Source organism: Pinus tabuliformis, chromosome 9, assembly GCF_031772625.1.
Source record: "Pinus tabuliformis cultivar Carrire ecotype Pingquan chromosome 9, CPIR1, whole genome shotgun sequence".
NCBI classification, from domain to species: domain Eukaryota; kingdom Viridiplantae; phylum Streptophyta; class Pinopsida; order Pinales; family Pinaceae; genus Pinus; species Pinus tabuliformis.
This window is the reverse complement of record NC_142307.1, coordinates 718150565-718176335: the sequence shown is the minus strand read 5'-3', so window position 1 is coordinate 718176335 and position 25771 is coordinate 718150565. Positions and strand designations below refer to the sequence as shown.

General features: G+C 39.3%; 1 long non-coding RNA gene across 15 annotated transcripts in view; it reads right to left on the bottom strand.

Annotated features, from left to right (window-relative positions):
- Window positions 1–25771, bottom strand: part of LOC149150703 (uncharacterized) — a 307262-nt gene that overhangs the window by 239757 nt on the left and 41734 nt on the right. For 5 of the 15 annotated variants that reach the window (XR_016263613.1, XR_016263610.1, XR_016263612.1 and 2 more), the window contains one exon: window positions 3270–3390. The exons of 7 other annotated variants lie outside the window; for them this stretch is intronic. This is a non-coding gene — a long non-coding RNA (uncharacterized LOC149150703). Of the gene's footprint in view, window positions 1–792; window positions 1069–3269; window positions 3391–4634; window positions 5274–25771 lie in introns of those variants that run through there. 3 more of the 15 variants (XR_016263624.1, XR_016263620.1, XR_016263622.1) reach the window with 3 other exon arrangements.

The window sequence follows — 25771 nt, the reverse complement described above, 5'->3', positions numbered from 1 at the left end:
AGTCGCTGGAGGCCGAGAGAATTTCCGTAGAAGGCTAGCAAGTCATTCTCAGAGGTTGAATTGGGAAGACGGCTTGATCAGTTGTACTTTCTTGGTAGAGCGTACTACTGCTTGCGCATAAGTGACACAGGGGTTCGTGGAGCCCAACATTTCCCAGTTTTGGGAGTTGGATCAGTGTCGGGTGAGACAAAATTTGTCTCACTAATTCAAAACAGAGTATTGAAATTCAAATGATTCTAAGAGCAAGAAAACGATCCTTTAAAAGTTGTCTGCAAAGTATATACAAATTTTGATTCTAAAAAGCATGAAGGTAATCTTTTAACGCTGACTACGGAGTATATACAAGTTTTGATTCTAAAAGCATGAAAACAATCTTTTAACACTGACTGTAATTAAGTGAAAAACATTGAAGAAACTAAACCATTAAACGACTGTGAAGAAATTCAAGTGCAAACGAAATAACAAGATTTAACTGAGTTATAACGAAATGATGAAATAGTGAAGTAAGGAAACTAAGCTAGAACGAAATGACAATGCGATAACAGAAAGCAATAAAATGAAATAAACTAAACCTCGACCGTCTGCAGGGGCCCTCCGCATACAGCAGGTGTAAATCACGCTCACATGCGCATCGAATAACAGAAAGATAACTTTAATTCAATATGAGAACAAAGGTTTGTTTCACACAATTTCTTCAGAGATTAACTATTACTTCCCTTTTGTATTCTTTACAGAGGATACATATTTATATATAAAATGTGTGCTCAACAATTTGAGACTTCTACACACCTACAAGTCTTTTAATCAATCCTTATTCAAATTTGAAACTTAAACAATAAAAACGTTATCTCGACAATTTGTTGTTTGGAAAGCAAATCGAAAAAACGTGATGCATTTGGACTTCTGCTACTACGTGTTTGACCCCTGCCTTTGACGCACCACTGTATGATTCCTTTAATGAATTGGCTCGAGCGAATAGGACGAGATCCACGAGGGGATCAATCCTCAACCGTCCATGTGCTTCTTTGCTTCGTTGGCGCACAAAAACCCCGCAAATCATGGAGATAGCTGCAGATTTGTAAAATCGCTACAGAGTCATGTTAATTATGTAGCTAATGCAATCTTTAACATAATAATAAGGCACATTAACGAATATGAAAAATAAGACATGAGAGTTTTTACCTTGTCAAAATCTATGGTTTTACTACTTTTATTGAGTTGATAGCGATGATGAAAAGAGGAAAATGGAGGAAAAAGGGTGTCAAAACAAAATAGTTATGGAACTCTACATTCCCCCACACTAAAGATTTTGTATGTCCTCATACAAAACACAAAATTGATATCTTTGTTGAACTACTGCATTTGCTTGGACACTTCTACCAGTACATCTAACTTCATCCTTTTCACTTTCTTACCAGTCATTGCCATCCTTGGTTTTCTCATGAGGATCTTGTATTTCAAATTTATAACCTCTCTGTAAAGCCCTATTTTTCTTCTTTAGTTTCTTGTTCTTCTTAAACCATAGACTTAGATGTAAAAGGAGGTTGTCACTCTTAGCTATTTGGATTTCATTCTGTGCTTTCAAGGCTTGATTTTCATTTTTAATGTACCTGTTTGATGTCTCCAGTTCGAAGATTTCATGTTTCAATACATTGATTATTGGAGGTTCTTGTGGTTAATTAAATTGGACTTCTTCCTCTTGAATTGGAATTGATGTTCTTGCTGCATCCCTTTTCTCCAGGGATTCAATATAATCATAAATCTCTTGCTGCACAGGATCAATTTCTGGCGTTCTTCGTCCTGGACTCCGAGGAGGCGAGGTGAAAGTTGGTGATGAAACCCTTGGTGATGAAACTCTTGGAGATGTTCTCGAAGAAATTCCTGAATCTTCTTCTGCCTCTGAGTTTTCTTTTGTCTCTTCATTGATATGCTCTATGCTTTTTTAGGGTAATTCTTTTGCTGAGTTGAGTCTGGTACTCCTTCTTAGACCTGTGACAAGGGTCTTTTGATTTTTCTTCCTTTCTGTTTTAGGCTTCTTTGTTTGAGGTGAAATCTTTGTCTCTTTACTGGCTTTCTTTCTTCTAACATCTCTTTTGTTTATTTTCTCTAAAATTTCTGCAAGAGGGATGTCATCCTCTGACAGTTCTTGTGACTGTTGTGGTTCTTGTTCCAGTGTCCTATCAAATTTTCTTTTCCTTCCCCTCTTAGGTGTGTTGCTATTTGGCTGCCCATGAATATCTTCCTTAAAGTGATTCCTTACTAAAAAGCTTTACCAATTATCACCTATGTTTTGGAGATGAAATTCAACTAGTATTTTGACTAGACCATGGTGATACATTGTATTATCTATGAACTGAATTCTCCTTTGAGCATTCCCTGACATCTTTCTTAGACTATTCAGTAAGAAATATGGAAGATTTATCTCATTTTCTTCAAGAAAATTCATTAGCAGCCGAATATGATAGAAAAACATACATCCAAACCTTCCTTCACAGGTAACAAATTTTTGGATTATTAGAAGCAAATTCCTCCACTTACTTTTTAATGTCGTGCTTGGGATGCCCTTCTTGAAAATGGTGGTGTCCATGCTTGGTTTCTTCAGGAAAACCTTCCAATCTTCTCTTTCAATACCTCTATTTTTGAACCATTTTTCTCCAATCCGCGGCAGTCCAATAGCTTTAGCTATAAACGACTCTGTCACTATGAATTTGATGTCTCCTATCTCCACTTCGACTCCATCAAAAGCCCTGGCGAAGGATTTGGTCACTTCTTTATGGAAGCCATCGAATTTCTCTATAAATTCTAGCCACTGTGCCCTCTGCAACAATTCTTTTGTCTGTGGATACCCCTCCAAAAATTTCTTCCCTGTTGGCTCTGTTCTGACTATCACTCCCATGGCCGAGAAGCTTCATTTCAAAAATTGTTTTGTTTGACAGGGTAGGACGGCTTGATAGGGTTTTTAGAGCAAAAAGGTCAAGGATGTGAGTGATGGAATAATGAGAGCATAGGTAGTGAGGGTATAAGGGAGTGAGGCAGAATCTAACCATTAAGAGCATTCATGTTTATGATTTGGGCGATCAGATCAATGGATCGAGATATGAATCGGGATATGAGTTATGATGACAGGGAGTGAATGGCGGATTATACTTGATTTGACATGACACTATCAACTCTTAGCAATAATGATTTTGATTTTTGGTAGTACCATGTCTATATAATTCATATATGTAATGCTTTGATCCCTATTATTAAATTAAAGAAGTGCATACCTTTGAATTGTTTGCTTGCTAACCTTTGGTTGCCCTTTTTTTATGTTGTCTTCAAGTACTTTGTAGTGGAGGGAGTCAATCATTCCTTCAATTGTATCATCAGAAGTTTCTGTCAAATTGGCTGCAGAAATTTGTCAGGGCTGCAGAAAATCAGCAATTTTGTAGCCATTTATTTTTAAAAGAAAGGGATGCAAGAAAATGGAACTCTAGAAAATGGGATACAAAGAAAATTTAAGATGCCAAGAATTCTTGGTTTTCACCTTGAATTTTCTGCATAAACATGCCAACAATTGTTGGTTTTCATGTTTATACATTTTTATTTTTATTTTATTTTATTATTATTATTATTATGTTTATACTTCAAATCAGAGTTGTTCTGGAAAATCTTTACAAATTCCTCCTTTGTCATTGGCTTATGATAGATTTTGAGTCAATGTCCATTCACTAAGAGAGGAACTTTTTCTTCATCAATAGTCCTAATTCTGACTGCTCCATTATCATAAACATTTTCAATCTCATAAGGACCAAGCGAGTGAGTTTGAAACCTTCCTTGGAAACTTTTGAACTTTGAATCAAAGAGTAATGCCCAGTGTCCTGGCTGAAATTTTCTTTCTTAGATGTATTTATCATGCTATATGGATCTCTACTGCTGGACTAAACTAGTCTTACGGATAGCATCTTGCCTTATTTCATCAAGCTCGTTGAGTTGTCCCATTCTTTGCTTTTGTGCTTCTAATAAGTCAAGTCCCAACGTGACTGTTGTCTTCTACGTTTCAATCTGGAACTCAATTGGAAATAGGACTTGCTTCCCATAAACAAGTTCATAGGGAGTATGTCCTGTAGTGCTTCTCCATGTGGTACGGTAGGCCCATAAAGCTTCTGGAAGCTTTTCTGCCCAGTCCCTTCTGTGCAAGTGAACTGTCTTGGTGAGGATTGCTTCAATTACTTTGTTGGTAGACTCTACTTGTCCATTTGCTTGTGGATGGTATGGAGTAGATTTATGATGCTTCATTTTATATTCTTCCACTATCTTTTGCACTACTCTGGATGTAAATTGTTTTCCTTGATCTGTTACAATTTCTCGTGGGACACCAAAACGAGTAAAAATATCCTCAAAACGAAATGAAATTACAACATTTTCAGTAGCAAAAGAGTATTGAAATTCAAATGATTCTAAGAGCAAGAAAATGATCCTTTAAAAGTTGTTTGCAAACTATATACAAATTCTGATTCTAAAAAGCATGAAGGTAATCTTCTAACGCTGACTACAGAGTATATACAAGTTCTGATTCTAAAAGCATGAAAACAATCTTTTAACACTGACTGTAATTAAGCGAAAAACATTGAAGAAACTAAACCATTAAACGACTGTGAAGAAATTCAAGTGCAAACAAAATAACGAGATTTAACTGAGTTATAACGAAATGATGAAATAGTGAAGTAAGGAAACTAAGCTAGAATGAAATGACAATGCGATAACAGAAAGCGATAAAATGAAATAAACTAAACCTCGACTGTCTGCAGGGGCCCTCCGCATATAGTAGGTGTAAATCACGCTCACATACACATCGAATAACAGAAAGGTAACTTTAATTCAATATGAGAACAAAGGTCTGTTTCACACAATTTCTTCAGAGATTAACTATTACTTCCCTTTTGTATCCTTTACAAAGGATACATATTTATATATAAAATGCGTGCTCAACTATTTGAGACTTCTACGCGTATAAGTCTTTTAATCAATCCTTATTCAAATTTGAAACTTAAACAGTAAAAGCGTTATCTCGACGATTTGTTATTTGGAAAGCAAATCGGAGAAACGTGATGCATTCGGACTTCTACTGCTACGTGTTTGACCCGTGCCTTTGACCGTGCCACTATATGATTCCTTCAGTGAATTGGCTCGAGCGAATAGGAGGAGATCCATGAGGGGATCGATCCTCAACTGCCCATGTGCTTCTTTGCTTCGTTGGCGCACCAAAACCCTGCAAACCATGGAGATAGCTGCAGATTTGTAAAATAGTTGCAGAATCATGTTAATTCTGTAGCTAATGCAATCTTTAACATAATAATAAGGCACATTAACGAATATGAAAAATAAGACATATGAGAGTTTTTACCTTATCAAAATCTATGGTTTTACTGCTTTTATTGAGTTGATAGCGATGATGAAAAGAGGAAAATGGAGGGAAAAGGGTCTCAAAACAAAACAGTTATGGAACTCTACAGGAGGTATTCGTAATTGTACAACCAGTACAACATCATATCTCAAATTGAAGAGTTATGAAGAAGAGTCGGATTGATAAGCCATACTCTAAGCATCATCATCATGACCAACATTGTCCTTGAGGCTTAAATGGACAGTTCTACTTTAATCAAGAGCATTATGATGGGAGGTTTTACGTGTGATACCGCACTACCTCTACAAGGTACATACCCCATCCGGATGTCTACAAGGTATGTCCTTTTAGGACTATTCTTATCTTGGATCTCCAATCCTGAGTCCTCAAAGAATATCAGTCCTCTTTGACCACTCTTCTGTTGGATACCTATCCCATCCTCAAAGAGTGTCGGTACCTTTCCTTTCTTGGATGTTTTATCCTCAAGGAAACCACAAATGCTTATCCAATCCTCTGCATTCTATCTTCATCACCAGACGAAGAGAATGCACATGTGATGTCCAACATCACTCCCTCTCAACAAGAGAGGACATCCTATTCTCCTTTAATCTTGAGAATAGAACCTTGCTCCTATACAAGGAGACTCCTTTACTCCCTCTCAAAAACAGAGGTGATCTAGACTTCCTTTCTATTTGGGAAGTTATCCTCACAAGTCTTACAGCTTGTCTTCATAACAGCATAAGCTGCCAGTTCTTCATAGTTGTCTGGGTCCCTCTTTCCTCTGCATCATCGAGCTTTCTTTCTTTCAAGGTAGCATGGAGCCACCTTCTCTTTTCGATCTTGTGACAGATTCTAGGCCAATCTTCTTGCTCATCACTTTCTTCTTTGATATGAAAGCATTACAATGTGTTGAAAAATGTGTAACTAGGTTCAATCTTCATAAAGATGAAATGTACTTTTGATTCTTGTAAAAGTATAAAATGAAAGAAAATTATTATTATTATTTTTGGAGAATGGGTTTCATGCTCAAGGTATTTTATTTTATAGGTCAAGCACCCATCGAGTGTTTCTAGGGTTTATCCTAGGTCAAGAAGTCAAAAGAGTCATTGTCATAAGTTGAAGACCCCATCGGGCACATTGTAACTTGTAAAGAAAATTATTTTTGTCTTAAAAAGTGTCTAGATACCCTCCAAGACCAAGTCGGCCTAAAAGGAAGAGCCACATCCACCTTGAAGAGCCTATATATAGGAGGGAACTCGTCCTCCTTGAGACATATTCACTCATCTCTCATTCTAGCGAAGAAGAAGGAAGAGGAAGGCAATGAAGAAGGAAGAGGACGAAGAAGATCTTTGTTTGGGCTATTTCTCTCTCACACATGCTAAGGAGAACTAGGATTTCTGCAGCAGGTCTAGGGTTTCTATCTACAAGTTCAATCTTGGAGAAAAGAAGGTAAGTAGGTCAAGCGAAGTTCACCAAGGGTAATACTCAAGCTCCAGAAGTGAGGGAAAAGCAAGCAATGGTCAAAGGAAGGCTCATAAGGCAGATCGAAGCTCACACGTGGTAGCAGCAACTGCTGGGGGGGCGAAATTTCAGATCTGCAATGGAGGCCGAAATTCTGCAGTTGGAGGTCGAAGAAGTGCTACTGGAAGAGATTTGACTGGGTTTGAATGGATCAAGGTTAGCACATCATCCGGAGAGGATGGTTTTGGTCTTAGAGGGTTCTGAAATGAGTGTTAAGGTCTTGGAATTCGTCAATTGAAGAATCTATAAGGAAGAGAAGAGATTTGCAAGTTTTCCTCTCAAGTGGAGAGGTTTTGGCCCTGGCTTACAGCCTATATTTTGTGTTCTTGTTCTTCTTGTTTTTGGTAGTTGTTTGATGATATACACATATAATAATAAGTAACAAAGCTAATAAGTAAAAAGACATCTCAAACAATTATCAAGTAGATTGAGATCACTATAATCATTGCCCTATATATTTCTCAACATGGTTTCAAAGCTAAGGTTGACTAAGGGCATTATGAAGATCTCTACTGCATTGAGGAAGCTCTTTAAGAAGTGTTCAAAGATAGCGAGTCATCTCAAGAGAGGCATCAAGGAAGCATGGAATCTTCTATTCACTACAAAGAAGGAAGGAACCAAGATAAAGGATGAAGGACTCTTCTCAGCACTCATTGGCACATTCTAAGACGAGAACATTTGGGTAATCGATAGTCATGCATCTAGACACATGACTGGTCATCACAACCAATTGAAGACATATCAAAAGAAAATTCTTCTTACTCAGTGGAACTTGAAGATAATAAGAGCTATCATGTAAGAGGAATTGGATCTACCTCTATAGAGCTGGAAAATGGAAGCAACATTCATCTCAACAAAATCCTATTTGTTTCAGGTTTGCGTAAGAACTTACTTTGAGTAATTGGTATTCATGAAGGAAGGCTTTACAGGTTGATATCTCCTCTTGCACAAGCTTTGGTTCGCATTGAAATCAGTCCATGTTACTTTGGCATAGAAGATTTGGCCATCTTCATTTCAAAGTCCTTCCAACTCTAAGTTCTATAGTAGAAGGAATCCCCGAATTGAAAAATCACGAATGAGTATGCAAAGGATGTGAATTGGGTAAGAATACCAAGAGACCATTTGGAAGCATAGCTTCACAGTCAAAAGAAATCTTGGATCTTATTCATTCCGATATTGGTGGTCTTATGACTCCTAAATCACTAGGAGGTCATCTATATTATCTCATATTTATAGATGATCATTCAAGGAAAACTTGGGTTTACTTGATGAAATCCAAGCACAAAGTATTTACAAAATTTCAGGAATTCAAAGCTAAAGTGGAGAACCTTACAGAAAAGAAAATCAAGATACTAAGATCTGATAATGGAGGAGAGTATACATCCAAGGAAATTATAGCTTTCTGTAAGGAGTCTAGGATTAAGAGGGAGTTGATAGTCCCATATAATCCAGAACAGAATCGAGTTGCAGAGCGAAAGAATCGATCCACTGAAGAAAGTGTAAAAGCAATGTTGCATGATCAAGATCTCCCGAAATTTTTGTGGGGAAAAGCCATGAAGACAATTGTATATATTCAAATCGAAGTCCCCAGAGGTCACTGGGTAGCAGAACTCCCGAAGAAGTATTCACTAGGAGGAAACTAACTGTAGATCATCTTTGAATCTTTGGTTGTCCTGTATATATTCATATACCGAAGGACAAAAGAAAGAAGTTGGATCCATCAGGCATGAGAGGAACATTTGTTGGCTACAACAACTCCTCTAAGGCCTATAGAATCTACATAAAAGAAGGACACCGTATAGAAGTTAGTCGAGATGTCATATTTGATGAAAGTATTGCATTCAAGAAATCAAAGGAACTTCCCCTGGACTCTGATGATGAACTTCCTGTACTTGAAGAAGTTGAAAGGGAGAAGAAGAATCTCACCATGAAGATGAAGGTCCCAGTGAACCTATTCAACCTGTGGTCATCCCCAAATCAAGAAAGAGACCTAATTGGTTGAAGTCAACACTACTTGATGCAGAAGGTCATGGAACAATTCAAGGCACATTCAGGGCAAGCATGAAGCCCAAACGACATTCTGGGTATGCAGCCTACATGGAAAAACCAATAGAAGCAGAGCCATCCACTTTTGAAGAAGTTGTCAATCATCAAGAATGGAAGGATGCCATGAATGAAGAATATCAATCTGTAATGAAGAATGGAGTTTGGGAGGTCGTGCCTAGGCCCAATGACAAATTTGCGGTAACTTCCAAATGGATCTATAAGATCAAACATGCAGCAGATGGAAATATTGACAAGTATATGGAAATATTTGCGGCTAGGGTTTTCTCTCAACTTGAAGGCATCGATTATGAAGAGACATTTTCTCCAACAGCAAGGTATACAACTATATGTTTGTTGGTCCCTTTGGTAGCATTGATGGGATGGAACATCCACCAAATGGATGTCGAGGCAGCATTTCTAAATGGCACAATTGATGAGGAAGTTTATATAGAGCAACCCTTGGGATTTGAAGTTAAAGACAGAAAGGCATATGTTTACAGATTGAAGAAGGCATTATATGGCCTCAAACAAACACCAAGGGCGTGGTATGCTAGAATGGATGCATACCTTTAGAGATTAGGCTTCACAAAGAGTTTTGTTGATCTAAACCTTTATATTAAGGTTGTGAAGGGTGAACCAGTAATAATTCTTCTGTATGTAGATGATCTTCTCTTAACAGGTATAGAAGGTCGAATTGAAGAATGTAAGAAGTAACTAGCAGCAGAATTTGACATGAGGGATCTAGGGTTGATGCATTACTATTTGGGACTAGAAGTCTAGCAAGGACCTGATGAGATTTATCTGGGTCAATTGAAGTATGTGATCAAGATGTTGAAGAGGATTGACATGATGGATTGCAAACCAATGACAACTCCGATGATCACAAACTTGAAAAGGCTAAGGAGTCCTGAATCGAGCTCGGTAGATCCTTCCAAGTATAGACAACTTGTTGGCTCACCGATGTACTTGGTGAATACTCCACCAGACATGTGCTTTGCAGCAGTCAATTCCAAGTGGAGTCGCAGCATAATCATTGGATAGCAGCAAAACATATTCTGAGATATCTGCGAGGAACCATCCACTACTGCCTGAAGTACGATAGAAGGAATGATGTCCACCTAATTGGATATACAGATTCCAACTGGGGAGGTAGTGAGCAAGATGGAAGGAGCACTACAGGAGGATGTTTCAATTTGGGATCCTCCATGGTCTCATGGATGAGCATAAAGCAAGACATAGTTGCTTTGAGTAGTGCTGAGGCTAAGTATATTGCAACCTGTGAAGTAAGCAGAGAAGCGGTTTGGTTAAGGAAGTTGTTATCTGACCTATTTGCAGGACCTATGGACCCTACAGTGATACATTGTGATAACACCAGTTGTATACAATTGTCTGAAGACCTAGTATTTCATGGAAAGACAAAGCATATCAACAACAAGTATCACTATATTCGGAAGCTAGTACAAGATGGTGTATTGCAGCTACAATATATCTCCACTGATGAGCAAGTAGTTGACACAAGGTTACTTGGGAGCGGGAATGAAAGCGGAGAGTAGGAGCGAGGAGCGACATTTTCAAAAGCTCCCGGTTCGGGAGTGAATCGAGAGTGAATTTTTATATAATATATATATTTATATATTTTGATGCATATATGTCAACAAAAGCATGTAGAATGATGAATTAGATATAAAAAGCATAAAAACCTAGATTGAACCATATAACATCAGCCATCTAGAAGTTATAATCTTCATCAACCACGTCCACAAGTTAGTGACATACAACATATCGAGTCTCATGATTCATCAATCGTAAAGTTTCAAGCTTTCAAAATTCAATACATTACATTTATCATCATTGATCACCAAAATTATATAAAAATTCTAACATGAAATCGAATGTTATAAAATGAAACAACTTTCAACTTTCACGAAGCATCATATTCATAATTCATTACCAATGAGTTATAATTGCCAACTTCAAACTTCAAACTTAAATTGTGATATATTGTTTACAAAAAATATCATAATAAACATGAAAGAGTCGACAATTATAAAAACTACTAGAAACTAGAAAAGACAAGTAAATCTATTATTTATTGCTAATGCTTGGGCCTCTTGCCTCCACGAGAAATGTCTATTTTCTGAGTCTTGTTGGAAAATCAGGATCTTTATCATTAATATCACCTTCTAAGCATTAATATCAAGAGGTATCTTTGTCATTACCTATGGATTTGTATAGGGATATTTGCCATTAATATCACCCTCTAAGCATTAATATAAGATAGAAAAAACATAGCATGTCAAGTCAAGATTTTGTTTGAGTGATGGGTACATTTTTAGTAAGGTCATGAGAGAGGAGTTCGACAACCAATGTCACTAACATCAAAGTGCATAGAGGGATTGGTGCTCTTGATTAAATGTGAGTTCCATACCCTAGTACATGACAAAATCCAATGGAAACATTGCAATCCCCAGAATCCTGAAATCCTGAAAAACTGATAAGTCTGCTGGATTTTGAATGAGATCTAAAATTCTACTTTCTCCATATGAAATCCAATGAGGTCGGAACCACTCTCAAACATCCCGAGTCATTTCATGGTAATGTTAAAAATTTAAGTAGAATGATGAAAATGAAGATTAAGGAGAATGTCACTTTTACTTTAAGGATTTAACATTACCATGAATCGCATATCAATACTACGGCCATAGGCTTGATCATTAGGCTTCCCCACTCAAAAATCATTATTTCTTTGAAAAAAATGCGTTTGAAATTTTTGCAAAAAAAAAATTGCAAAAAGGCCAGGGAGCGAAAAAAAATAAATAAATAAATAAAAATTAAAATTAAAAAAAAAATAAAAATAAAAAAATAAAAATAAAAAAAATAAAAAATAAAAATAAAAATAAAAATAAAAAATTAGGGGCCGCTCCTACAGGGAGCGCGCTCCGGGAGCAAGGTCGAGGGGGGGGAGCCGCTCCCCTGCAACCCTGAGCTGACATATGGACAAAATCTCTTCCTAATAAGAAGCTTGTGTATTTGAGAGACAAACTTGGTTTGGTTGATATATCCTCCCTACTTGAGAGGGAGTGATAGGCACTGTTAGCGCTCAAATCTGCCTCAGGCTGAGGAAGGCAAAACTCGAGGCAACGTCAAACCACGCTCAGCCTCGTAGCTAGCCCTACGAGGACAGGAGAGGGCTCTCTCTGGGTCTAACTCGGCAAAAGGTTTTCAAAGGGGCTGAGATGACCAATAAGGAATACTGATCTTAGGCTAGATATTAAGTGCAGAAGTTTAAAGGTGATTTTTTGGGATTTTTGTTGGATCAAAGGAAAAAGCAATTTTGGGTGCGAGGATGAGACACAGTTTCTGCGGAAGTCTGCTTGGAGCAAGATAGGCAATTGTTTTGATGCTTTTAAAGTGATGTGGTGAATAGATCAGACAGGTGAGGAGCTAAGGGGAGCAAGCAAGAGTAAGGGTTCTCCTTAAACTGAAGAAAACATGGAAAATTAAACAAATTCAAAGGCAGAGCACAGCAAATTTATGGATTCTACCTTAACACTTCATTTGTTCAATTGCAGAAGATGAGAGATGGAAAAATGATACACATAACAAACTTACAAGTACTGAAAGAAGCACACCATCAAGACATAAAGCCACAAGAATTCCAAATAGTGTTGCAAATCCCTGGTCTTCCCTTTGCCAAAATGCTGAAGTAAAATGTACAATAAAGTCTCAAAGCCTCTTCCCAAAGAGTCCAACCATGAAAATGACTAAGAAAATACATAATATAGGCAAGCTAACACATTCCCTTGCCTCTAGGGGTCGAGCTCATCATCCTAGGAGCTGTTTCAACCAATTCTAAACAAAGCACTAAAATCTAGGCAGTCAAAACAACTTGGATCTATAAGCTAGGAAACTAATTCATTCATTAAATTTTTGCTATTTTATGAATGAATCATCTAGAATAGGTAAATAAGTGTCAAGTCAACATAAAATTACATTAATTACATCAAGGAGGGTGAAAAATCCCATCACAAGTCAAAACTGGTCAAAACTGGGCGAATTCCTGAGCTGGAAGGTGCAAAATGTGCAAAAAATCCTGATGCGTAGCGCGCCTGAGCCCTACGCGTAGCGCGCCTTTCCACCTACTTTTGGGGCACTTCCCGGCATCCAAATTTAGCTCAGGTTGGCTTGTTGGAAAGCCCTGGATGTCTACTTTCCAACCCAAGTGGAATTTTCCAATTTGGTGTCCATTTGCCCCTCCAAAAGTTCATTCTCCCAAGGCTGCTACCTGTGTGTCCAAAAAGGGGCAGTGAGGTCATTTTTTGCATGTTTTTTGACCTTTTGGGGACCCAAACCTTGATGAAATGCCTTGGCAGTGGCTGAGCAGATGTATTTCATCATGACAAATCCAAAAATGCAAACCTTTCGTGATTTGGACCTCCCCATCTTCAGGGTAGCGCGCGGCGCGCTACGCGTTGAGCCCAAAAACCTGTTTTTACATAAAAATTTCAAAATTGCCAAAATTTTTCCCAAATTTCTTGAAATTTGGGCTGGGGGTCCCCAATCAAGTATTATGCTCAGTCAAAGAGGCTTCGGCCAAAATTTGGAGTGGATCGGGCCTTTTCCGCCGTTTTAGTGCCTTGCTCAATCGCCTCTTAAGGATCTTAATTTTTGCTTTGCAAACATGCATGCGGGCCCAGTAATGATTCTTCATGTGCCGAAGCAAGTCTTTGTCTCTATTGGCCTTCGCCAACAACCCCTCCAAGTGTCGGTTGACCTTCTCAAGCACAAATTGCCGCGCAACAGGTGTCAAATCACCCGGTCTTTTACGGGCCAACCTACGGTCTTCACGGATTCGTTGCAGCTGTCTCATCATCATGAATGATAACAAATCCCGATGGCTCACCTGAAAACCTCTCCTCATGCTTGGGCTTCTTGCCCTTATCCTGTACCTGTGGTGAAGAAGAAAACGAGACCCTTTCCACATGATGTGGAGATAATACTCGCTTTGCTGCTGCGAACAAAGGTCTAGTGCCTCTCTGATATGTAATGAAAATAGGCCTGGTCTCATGATGCTCAAAACACTGCATAGCAAGAGGACAAGCATGCAATTCTCTAAGGTTGATTGGTTCTTCCCTGACATGTTTGCCACTTTTCCGAGGCCTCTGGGATTCCTGTTCTCTCAAGGGAGAATCACTTTCGGTCTCTGCCTCATATTCAGATGAGTGACCAGATGACATGACTGCTGATATACAAACTGCCTTGAATGAAACAGTGGTGTGCAATTGAATGTGAACTGCTTTTTTGCTCTAACAATGTTGTGACCAAGGGGACACAAATGCACAAGGGAATATTAGGAAAGGGGAAACATTAGGGAATTAGGGAATTTGGAAATAACAACAAGGGATTTAGAGAAGGGAAATGAAAATCTTGGATTTTAGGGTTTTGGGATGTTAGGTAAGGATAATGTGTTTTGGTAATAGAGGTGAGGAACTAGGATTTGAGGGATTATAGTGTAGGATGAAGGAGGGAATTAATGGGGAAAAATAAGGGTGAATTTGGGAATGGGAAACAAAGGGAAATGGGGAAATAATGACAACCTTGGTTACACTCTGTTTTTGAAACCCTACAGCACTTTTTTTTTTTGCATTCAAACCCTACAGCCATTTCATTGATAAAGGAGGGCTTTCCACTTGGATTTCTAAGGCGAACATATCATGAACCCATTACATTTATCTTTCAAAAGCCAAGCACAAGTGGTGGATGTGAGCCTACCTGCAATTTTGTGCGGAGAGGAGGCGTTTGAATGTGTTTCAGGCAAAGTTCTGGGCATAAACTCCAACGCGTAGCGCGCCTCACCCAACGCGCCGCGCGCTCCTGATGCGCCTCACCCATGCAAAATAACACTGCAAATTGTGGCCTGATGCGTAGCGCGCCCCTGGTGCATAGCGCGCCCCTGGTGCGTAGCGCGCCCAACCTGATGCGTAGCGCGCACCCAGCTACATAGTGCATTTTGCAGGAGGCTTTTGGAGGCCTTCCCAGTGTCAAAATCGGGCGCAGGATAGCTCGTTGGAAAGGTCTTTGAGTCTACTTTCCAACACAATTGGAATTTTTCAATTTGGAGTTCATTTGCCCTGTCAAAAATCAAATCTCCCAAGACTAGTCAAAATGTGCCAAATGAGGCTGCCTCAAGGCAGAGTGCTGTTGCAGTCAACTTTTGAATGCCTTCCTCAACTCCAAATTGAGCTCATGATAGCTCATTGGAAAGCTCTTTGTGTCTAGTTATCATTTGACTCATCAAGAAAGTCATTTGGCCAACCAAGCTAGGAGAAAACTTGATTTTCCCAAGGTCACTCCAGAGGTGCATTCGATTCTCCTGAGGCAACGGTATTTTTGACATTTCTCTAAAACCATGACACCTGTGTAAAAAGTGAAGGAGGTTTTTCTTCCTTGGCATGTTGTGGACAAAAACCTCTCTCAGTTTTCCAAAATTCATCTTTGATTGCTCTGAAACATCTTTTGAATGAAACTTATCCCGATGTGTGAAACAAGGGATTTTGTCGAAATGAAGCGAAATGAAGGGGATGAGGGGCTTCTAAATTCTTGGGGAAATTTTTGGAAGTAGGGAGGGATGTTAGGAAGCAGGGGAAAGTGGAATCTCAGAGATCGAGCGAGGGGAAGGGGTCCAAAAGGGCAAAACACAGGCCTAGCCTAGAAAATTGCCAAGTTGTGGCAAGAAACTAGGGTTTGTGCAAAAATGAGGAATTTGGGGGATCTCAGTGATGGGAAGCATTTGATAAGGTACTTTAAGGATAGGGGAAGGTGTATGAACATCAGGATACAAGTTTTGCTAATGATTTGACCATCCAAGAGAAATTAGCTTTCAAAACCCTAGGAGAGGGAAATGACCTTGCCTAGGCGCAACTGAAGCATGAACAAGGTGTAAAATGACTCATTAGACACTAACATGATAATGACAACCCTATGAATGATGATAGACTCAGCTGAATGATGACATGGACCGACATTTGGACAACTTTAGGAGTGAAAGCAAACCCTAGACCTAATGCCTAGTGACCAAATTTTGTTTGAAAACTCTTTGAAATGACAAAATTTGACCTTGACACTCTGAGACCACTTTGTAAGAGCATATTTGATCACTGGAGGAAAGCTGGAAAGACTGACACTAACAGGCACATCATTCTTATCTTCACTTGGGAAGACAGAATGGAGGATTGGGTAAGCATCTAGCATCAAATACTCTCTTAGGATGTGGTAGGGCATCCAAGATGAGAGTAGTCATGGACCAATATTCTTTGAGGACTAGCTATCCAAGATAAGAATAGTCCAAAGAAAGTCATACTCTGTGAACACCCGAGTGGAGTATGTACCTTGAGAGACAATGATGATGGTGTCTATAAATCATTGGTCTCGCCAGCATTGTGCTCTGATCTTGTGGAGAGATAGATTTGTTAGTCAAGGCCTTGCTATATGACAATGTTGGTTGGTATGATGCTAAAACAGATGGGTTACCAATCTGACTCTTCTTATGAGATCTCTTCAAATTGAGAATGTCCATGTACCATATATGAATACCTCCCTAATTAAGAGGGAGTGTTGAAAAATGTGTAACTAGGTTCGGTCTTCATAAAGATGAAATGTACTTTTGATTCTTGTAAAAGTGTAAAATGAAAGAAAATTATTATTATTATTATTGGAGCATGGGTTTCATGCTCAAGGTCTTTTATTTTATAGGTCAAGCACCCATTGGGTGTTTCTAGGGTTTGTCCTAGGTCAATAAGTCAAAAAATTCATTGTGATAAGTTGAAGACCCCATCGGGCACATTGTAACTTGTAAAGAAAATTATTTTTGTCTTAAAAAGTGTCTAGATACCGTCCAAGACCAAGTCGGCCTGGCAACTGGCAAGTCGGCCTAAAAGAAAGAGCCACGTCCACCTTGAAGAACCTATATATACGCGGGAACTCGTCCTCCTTGAGACATATTCACTCATCTCTCATTCTAGCGAAGAAGAACGAAGAGGAAGGCAGCAAAGAAGTAAGAGGACGAAGAAGATCTTTGTTTGGGCTATTTCTCTCTCACACGTGCTAAAGAGAACTAGGATTTCTAAAGCAGATCTAGGGTTTCTATCTACAAGTTCGATCTTGGAGAAAAGAAGGCAAGTAGGTCAAGCGAAGGTCACCAAGGGTAATCCTCAAGCTCCATAAGTGAGGTAAAGGCAAGCAAAAGGTTAAAGGAAGGCTCAGAAGGCAGATCGAAGCTCACACGTGTGGCAGCAGCAATTGCTGGGGGGACCAAAATTTTAGATCTGCAGTGGAGGCCGAAATTATGCAGTTGGAGGTCGAAGAAGTGCTACTGGAAGAGAATTGACTGGATCAAGGTTAGCACATCATCTGGAGAGGTTGTTCTTGGTCTTGGAGGGTTATGAAGTCAGTCTTAAGGTCTTGGAATTCGTCATTTGAAGAATCTATAAGGAAGAGAAGAGATTTGCGGGTTTTCCTCTCAAGTAGAGAGGTTTTGGCCCTGGTTTACAGCGTATATTTTATGTTTGTGTTCTTCTTGTTTTTGGTAGTTGTTTGATGATACACACATATAATAATAAGTAACAAAGCTAATAAGTAAACAGACATCACAAGAAATTATCAAGTATAGAGAAATCACTATAATCATTGCCTTATAGATTTCTCAACACAATGAGCCTTATCAAACTTTTGATCATAGCTTCTTCTTGAAAGTGATATTCCTTTGACCTCCAGGTTATCTTCTCGCACCACTACCTTTCAATCTCAAGATGTCCATATCTTGACTTCACAGTTGCCAGGTATTGGATATCGAGCTTCCCTCAATATCCTTCATCCATATAGTTGAACTTGCCTCAACTGCCATCATATATTCCTGCAACATTCTTCCAAGTAGAAAAAATAATATGTTAACCAGATAACCAATAACAATGAAAATCAGACTTACCTCATCATGATGACTTTCTCGCTCCATCAACATCCTCATCTCCACATGTCTTTTCCTTCATGCATCAAAGTGCCCAAGGATCGAACTTGATTACCAAGTTACAACTTTTCTTCCGAAGACTATACCGGATGTTAATCATTATATATATATATATATATATATATATATATTCTAGATAAAGTCTTAAATTCTTTGCACATCCTTAAGTAATTCAAATCCTATTCTTTTCAAGCATCAACTATCCATATGCCTAAGCATATTTTATGACCAACTTTCTCTCCACAAAATTCTATACATATGAATTTTATCCAAAGTTCTATATCCAGCATGCATTACTATGCTTTCATCCGATCATCCAGCTATCCATATATCTTACAAATAACCTGCATCGTGACCCATTGCATTCTTTCATCCCTTTATTCGTATTGATTCCACATTACATGGAATGTCTACTAACCTTTGACATAGTGCTTCTTCTAAGAACCTTTCATAATTATGGTTCTTCTAGGATCATGATCATCCACCTAAGCAAGATGACATCCTCTGACATAATGGTAGATAATGTTCGGATGATCAATATGCAAAATGGTCTATCTATCCAACTATCTATATGATCTCTGCAAAGCAACTTAAACATGTAAATTCTAGACATGCTACTATCATATGCTTCTCTCTGTGATGCAACACAAAACATATTATCTTAAAAGAAAGATTAATCTTTACAAAGAACCTGATAATCAATGAACCTTCTTTAGTAGTAAAGATCCTTCACTTCTTCCTTCTTTGCCTTCTTCTCAGGTTCTCCCACTACCTCAACTACATGAGCTTCACTCCTTTCCTTTCTCTTGTTGTTTTGTAGGCTTGGACAATCCCTCTTAAAGTGTCCAAATTCATTGCACTTGAAGCATTGAACCTTGGACATGTCTTTCTTCTTGGACTTACCAAACTTTCCCTTCTTCAACTTCTTGACTCGAGCTAGAAAGGCTTGAGATTGCTCATATAATCCAATATCATCCATGTCCTTGATCCTTCCAATATGCGCTACACCCACAACTCATCAAAGGGAGTTGAATCCTTCTTGGAGTATATGCTTGTTGCAAAGCTGCTCCATTCTGGTGGCAATGCATTTAGTACACAGATGGTTAATTCAGAATTAGTAATTGGTTCCCCAAGTCCTTGCAGATGGTCTCTTAGTTGAGAGACTCTCATGAGAAAGGATGCCACATCTTCATCCTTTGATTTCTTCATTCTATACAACTTGTTCCTCAACAACATATTTTGTCCTGTTGTACTTACCGAGTACAAATTCACTAGCTTGTCATACATAGCCTTAGAAGTCTTCAAATTTGCAACGAATGGAACAAGAGAATCTTTAATGGATTCCACTATGATCCTCTGTGTTAGTTTTGGTAGCATCGAAAGTGATCTAGCCTTGAAAATTGATGGAGAGGCTAAGGCACATGAGTTCTAAACAACCCAGAAATTGTTTGGTGAAATTCCACCCGAATTGTAATTTATTAAAAAAATTAATATTTTTAATGGGGTTCCGAAAGTGATCTAGCCTTGAAAATTGATGGAGAGGCAAAGGCACATGAGTTCTAAACAACCCAGAAATTGTTTGGTGAAATTCCACCCGAATTGTAATTTATTAAAAAAATTAATATTTTTAATGGGGTTCCTAAGTCTAAACTTAGGAAAATTAAAATATATATGGGTAGTAATCAAAATATTGGTGAGAATGATCTAGAAGGCGGATTAAGTCATGTTTTAATCTTAGTCGTTGATTAGAGACTTAATCTCGGTCGTTGAAGTCTCAACGAGAAAAGTATAAGAATGAGGCTTGGGGTTCATTTAGACACACAGAGAGAATGAATTGATCTGGTGTTCGATTTTTGGGGCTAAGAAGCTGAGAATTCGAACTGAGTGAACAATTGCAGGAGAGGGTCAAGGATAGTTCGGGAGTATTGACAGAGAGGCGGAGAGAAGCTAGTGGAGGCAGCGCAACAGCCAAGAGGACTGACGTTGGATCAATCTGGGCCCACACAAGCCTGATGCAGAGCCAGAAGGGCCAGCGCAGAAGCAGTAGCTACCCTCCACATAGAAATTCGGAACTGCCAGGGAACTGCCAGAACATCCGGGAAGGTTGACGCAAAAGGTAGAAGAGACAGCGCAAAGCTGATGCAGAGCCTGTAAGGTTGATGCAGGGCCTACGCAGCGCCAACGCAAAGGTAGTCGAGGTTAGCCAGTTTTGCAGTCGGATAGTCGGAATCTGCCGGGTGAAGTGAGGTAAAACTCACTCAGATTCTTTCGCCATGTATTTTCTCTTTCACTAGATTGTCGGGAAGGCATCTAGCATTTGTATTCAGAATTACTGCTTAATAATAGAAAACCCTCAGAGTTGTTGCACCAGTTTTCTCGCATTGGGTTTTTCCGGGGACTATTTTGTCCAAAAATAATTGTCCAATTTATCTTGTTCTTTGCTCACCTTTTTTTTCATGTAATCAAATATTGAAGTAGTGTAGGCTGCAGAAGTAATTTACTTCAGTATTCAGAAAATAACTTGATAATGTATATTAAAATCATGTAGGAGAAATATATTCAGATTTGCTGCAGTAGGGGTTCCTTGGACTCGGAATTTTCACACTTTATGCCCTTACTTCCCCTTTCTTGTATTTTTTAGTTCTTGTGCATTATCTTTCTCAGGTTCAATAATTTCCCCAATAACATATTCTATTATTTCTTGTTATGTGTGTATCAAGTCAATTATTTTCTTCCATGCTAGATAGTTTGATCCCCCAACGAGCTTATTGCTCTCCTTGCAAAAAGAATCCATATGACTTGAAGATTCAAGCATGATGTAATAATATGTTACTTACTTGAGATCAAGATTCTCCTTCTTTGATGCCTTCAAGATTCATGAAGAATCTTCAACAATGTCTTTCAAAGATGTTTCCTGGGATTCTTCCAACAACAACTTCCAAGATCCTTGATGCCTTCTAATAGATCTTCTTTCGGAGAGAGAGATCAACAATCTTCTTGAAGTCTTCCTTTCAAATTTTCTTTAGATGTGAGCTTGATGTACACTTGATCTCCTTGTCGAAACCCCCCTACTAGGTCTCCTTCCAATGCATCCTCAGTCCTTCTTGAAGTCTTCTTCTTTAGCCTTTTCTTGAGAGCTTCCTTTTCCCTTCCCCTTGATAAGAAAATCCTTCTAGTTGCCTTCCTTGTTCACCTGAGCTTTGATACCATGTTGTAAAATCAATAGTGGCAGCTATTATACTTATTTTCCTTTAACCTTGATAATTGCTTGTGAACTTATTAGCTTTCTTGTGTTCTTTTAGTTAGATCTTTCATCAAACAAATATCAAGAACATAAACTGCAACAATGGAGGACACAAATATTAGGCTCTCAGCCAGGGCAAAACCCTTTCAAGGGGAAAACCTAGAAACTCTTCTCTTCTTAGAATCTGCTTCAAATGAGATGCAAAGACCTAAACCCTAGACCAAGTCCTTCTCCCAATACCAAGTCATCCCTTCCTCGAGCCCTTCCTTGACTCTACACCAACCAGCTTCAATACTGCAACTTCGACGTGCCAACTTCAATCTGCAACTTGTCTTGCTACTTCGACCCTACAATTTCAGCGTTGCAACTTCTCTGGAAACCCTAATCCAACCTCCTCCTAAGACCTTCCTAGAGCAAGACAACTTTTCCCAAGGTCAATGAGGTCAATATAGGGTTTTCTCCCTTCTATCTACAAGATTCTACACTTCGTCCTACTGCAACTTTGGCCTCCCCTTTTGCAGCACCAAAAACCCTAGAACTTCACACGTGTGAGAGAGATAGAGCCCAAAATAGATGTTAGTTTTGTAGCATCGAAGGTGTTCTAGTCTCGAAATTTTGTGGAGAGGCTAAAACACAGGAGTTCTCCATAACCCAGAAATCATTTCTGGAAATTCCATCTATAAGTGTCTCAATTAGATTTTTAGCCTATTTTTAAATATTTCCCAAATCTAAACTTAGAAAAAGTGGTTAATTAATCAAAATTAATTGAGATAAGGTGAGAATCATCTAGAAACTCACACAGAACGACTAGGAAATAATCCTGGCCCTTGAATAAGTTTTAATCTTGGTCGTTGGAGGTCCAACAAAATATTATAAGAAGAATTCGATGGGTAGATGGACGACACACCGGTGCAGATACTCAGTTGCCCAGGCAGTTCGATTTTCTCAGTAGAAGAGTTCCAGCAGAGAAGATTAAGCCAGAGGATGGTTAGCAGGTGGCAAAGGAGGTCAACAACATTTCCATAGGAAGTCTTTCAGTTCTGAAAGAGGCAATGAGAGGGAGTGTGAAATTCCTAGAGAGTTTGTGCAAGGACTGCGCAGGCATAGCAGCAGAATAGTTCGATCTCGCTGGAGGAGCTAGTGATTTAAAATCTCGAGGTCAGGATTTTGGTCAAATGAGCCAGTGAATCAGTTTCAGAGCCAGAGACAAGCAAAGCTGTTGATTTCATAATTTTTGGGGGGTAGCTACAGCAGAGACTGCACAACCTCTACACAGAGGTTGACGCAGAAGGATTTGCATGAGGCCGGGGAGGCAGTTCCTTGGACAGAAATCAGTTGTGGGGTAAGGAAAAATCCTCACAATAAGTTTGCTAGCATTTCTCTCTGATTGGATTCCCAGTAAAGCATCCAGATTATTGTATTCAAATTTCTTACTAAAAAATAATAATAAAACCCTCATCTGTTGCACCGGTTTTCCCAACTTGGGTTTTTCCAAGGACAATTGTCCAAAAATAATGGTGTTAAAATTCTTTTGTGTGCTAGAATTTCTCATTTTCCAGTATTTTATTTTCTGTAGAATTTTTTGTGGTGAAAATTGCAGTTGTGATTCTATTCATTGTTTGTCATAGTAAATAAACTGCATAATTAAATTTTCAGTTAGGAGAATAATTTCCAGTTGTTGCAATAGATGAAATTTTCACATGGTATCAGAGCCAAGTTGATTAGATGGGGAAGCTCAGAAGTGGAAACAGGAGAATTTGTTGTTCAGAGGGAGCAACAAAACGATTTTTTCTAGGGGTTGCATAGTGCATAAGCCAGGGAATTCGAAATTGCTAGGCATATCGATTTTTCAGTACAAGTTGGCAGAAAAATTTGGCTTACTAGATTCACTGATTCCAGCAAGCACAGGGAGCAGCAGCTCAATTATTTTCGCTGAGTAGATTCCTTGTTTAGGCACAAGAGGTTTCTGCAGCGGTTTGCCAGAGCAAAATCAGTGTCGGGTGGAAGAGGAATAGCACACAGATTTGCCTTCAGTAATTTCTCCAGTATGACCATGGATCGATTTGACATTCAAGGGGCTTCAGAGTTGTCTTCCAGATTGGAGGACGAATTTGCTTGCTTATCAGGCTCGGCTTCACAAGGTGTCTAGTATATAGACACTGGAGCGCCAGCTCACATGACATGGGTTAGAGAATATTTCTCTAGCTACAATGAGTAGATGGGCTTCCAGATTACGATGGGAAACAGAACGAAGTGTACTCCAGTGGGAAGAGGTACCATCAATTTTCACAGGGAGACAAGAGCAAATACCAGCGCTACAGATGTACTACATGTGCTAGGATTAGGTGTGAACCTGATTTCAATATCCCAACTACAGGATAAGGGATATGATGTCCGCTTCGTAGGGAGGAATGTATTTGTTAAACAACCAAGCTGGAAGAGGGTAAGACAAACTGGAGTTCAAAGCAACAGGTTGTATAGGTTGCAGCTCGATTCTCCAATGGCACTAGTAAGCAGTGACAGCAACAGTGGGACGAAACTAAATGAGCTATGGCATAGGAGAATGGGACATTTACATCATGGAGCACTCAAAATGCTCAGAGAGATAGTAACAGGGGTTCCAAAACTTGGCACGGAACACAATGATGTGTGCAGAGGGTGCGTGCTTAGGAAATATGCTAAGGCAGCATTCCCAAGAAGTGACAATAGAGTAGATGGTGTGTTAGGACTTATACACTCAAATATTTGTGGCTCGATGTCCACTAGAGCTCTCAGTGGTGCCAAATATTTCATCACCTTTATTGATGATCATTCCAGGAAAACCTGGATCTACTTCTTAAAGACCAAGGATGAGGTCTTTGATCGTTTCAAAGAGTTTAAGGCTCTCGTGGAGAATGCGACAAGGAAGAAGATCAAGGTACTTCGCTTAGATAATGGTGGAGAGTATATTGATAAAGACTTCACTGAATTTTGTGCGGAGAAAAGCATCAGAAAAAAGTGGACAGCTCCATACAATCCACAGCAGAATGGAGTAGCGGAGCGAAAAAATAGAACTATAGTTGGGGCTACAAAAGCAATGTTATATGACCAAGATCTGCCCAGGTTTATATGGGAAGAGGCATGTAATACAACGGTGTATATTCAGAACAGGATTCCTCGTAGACCATTGGGGAAGAAAACGCTAGAAGGGGTCTTCACAGGGAAGAAGCCAAAAGTTAGTCACTTCAGGAACTTCAGCAGCATTGCTTATTGCCATGTGCCAGATGAGAAGCGCACCAAGTTAAATCAGACTGCAGAAAAGGGGTTCCTCGTTGGATATAGCAAAACCTCAAAGGCATACAGGATCTATATTCCTAGCAATAGGAAGATTGTAGTGAGACGAGATGTAAAGTTCATGGAAGACCAAGCTTTCAAGAGATCTCGTGAGATGCCTGCAGGTGATCAGAATCAGCCAGCTAAAGCTCCATTAGTCCAGCAGTAGGTACAACCAGAGGGGTAACCAGTAGAACCGATAGTGGGACAGGGATCCAGTACAGTAACTATTACTAGCATTTCCTCAAGTGCAAGGGGGGTTGTGAGATCACAGCAGACGGAGCAGCAGAGGCCAGATGAGGAGGAATTGGTTGAACCTTCTACCACTAGTGGTCGAACCAGTAGAGAAGTTCGTCAGACATTAAGAGATGCAGAGTTCATAGGAGCTCCTAGGACAAACAAGAGAGAGCACAGACAGCGTGACATGTACCAAGCATTGGTGGCTCAAGTTGCAAAAGCTTCTAGATTTCAGGAGGCAGCACAACATCAAGTGTGGGTAGATGCCATGGTAGAAGAGTACAACTCTATCATGACAAATGATGTTCGGGAGGTGGTGCCAAGGCTTGAGGACAGGTCAGTTGTAGGTTCTTGTTGGATCTACAAGATCAAGTATGCTGCATACAGCAACGTTGAAAAGTACAAGGTTAGATTCGTGGCAAAGGGGTATGCACAGAAAGAAGGAATAGATTATGAGGAGATCTTCACCCCATATGCCAAATAGACTTTTATTCAGTCAGTTATATCTCTAGCAGTGCAAATGGGGTGGAAAATTCACCAGATTGACGTCAAAACTCAAGACAACATTCTTGAACGGGGAAGAAGTGTACATAAAATAGCTAGAGGGTTTCGAGACTCATGAGAGACGCACTCATGTGTGCAGATTGAAAAAAGCTCTGTAGAGGCTCAAGCAGTCGGTGGCATGGTATGGTCGGATTGGCAGCTACTTGTAGCAGATGGGATTCGTCAAGAGTGACACAGATCCTGTTATGAAACCAGCTCACAAAAAGATAGAAAAGAGAGATCAACGCCTTAGAATTCAGCCTCTTCGAGGGGGCAACCTCCTTTACAGTACACAAATGATCAATTCTTGGATGATACAAATGAAAAGACCTCCTTTATATATATACGATTTTAAGGGGTCATAACATAATCAGAGCCGACATAACAATAATAATGTAAGGGCACAATAATAACAATAGTGGGCTTCTATGGGGCACAATAGTAACAATATGGGCAC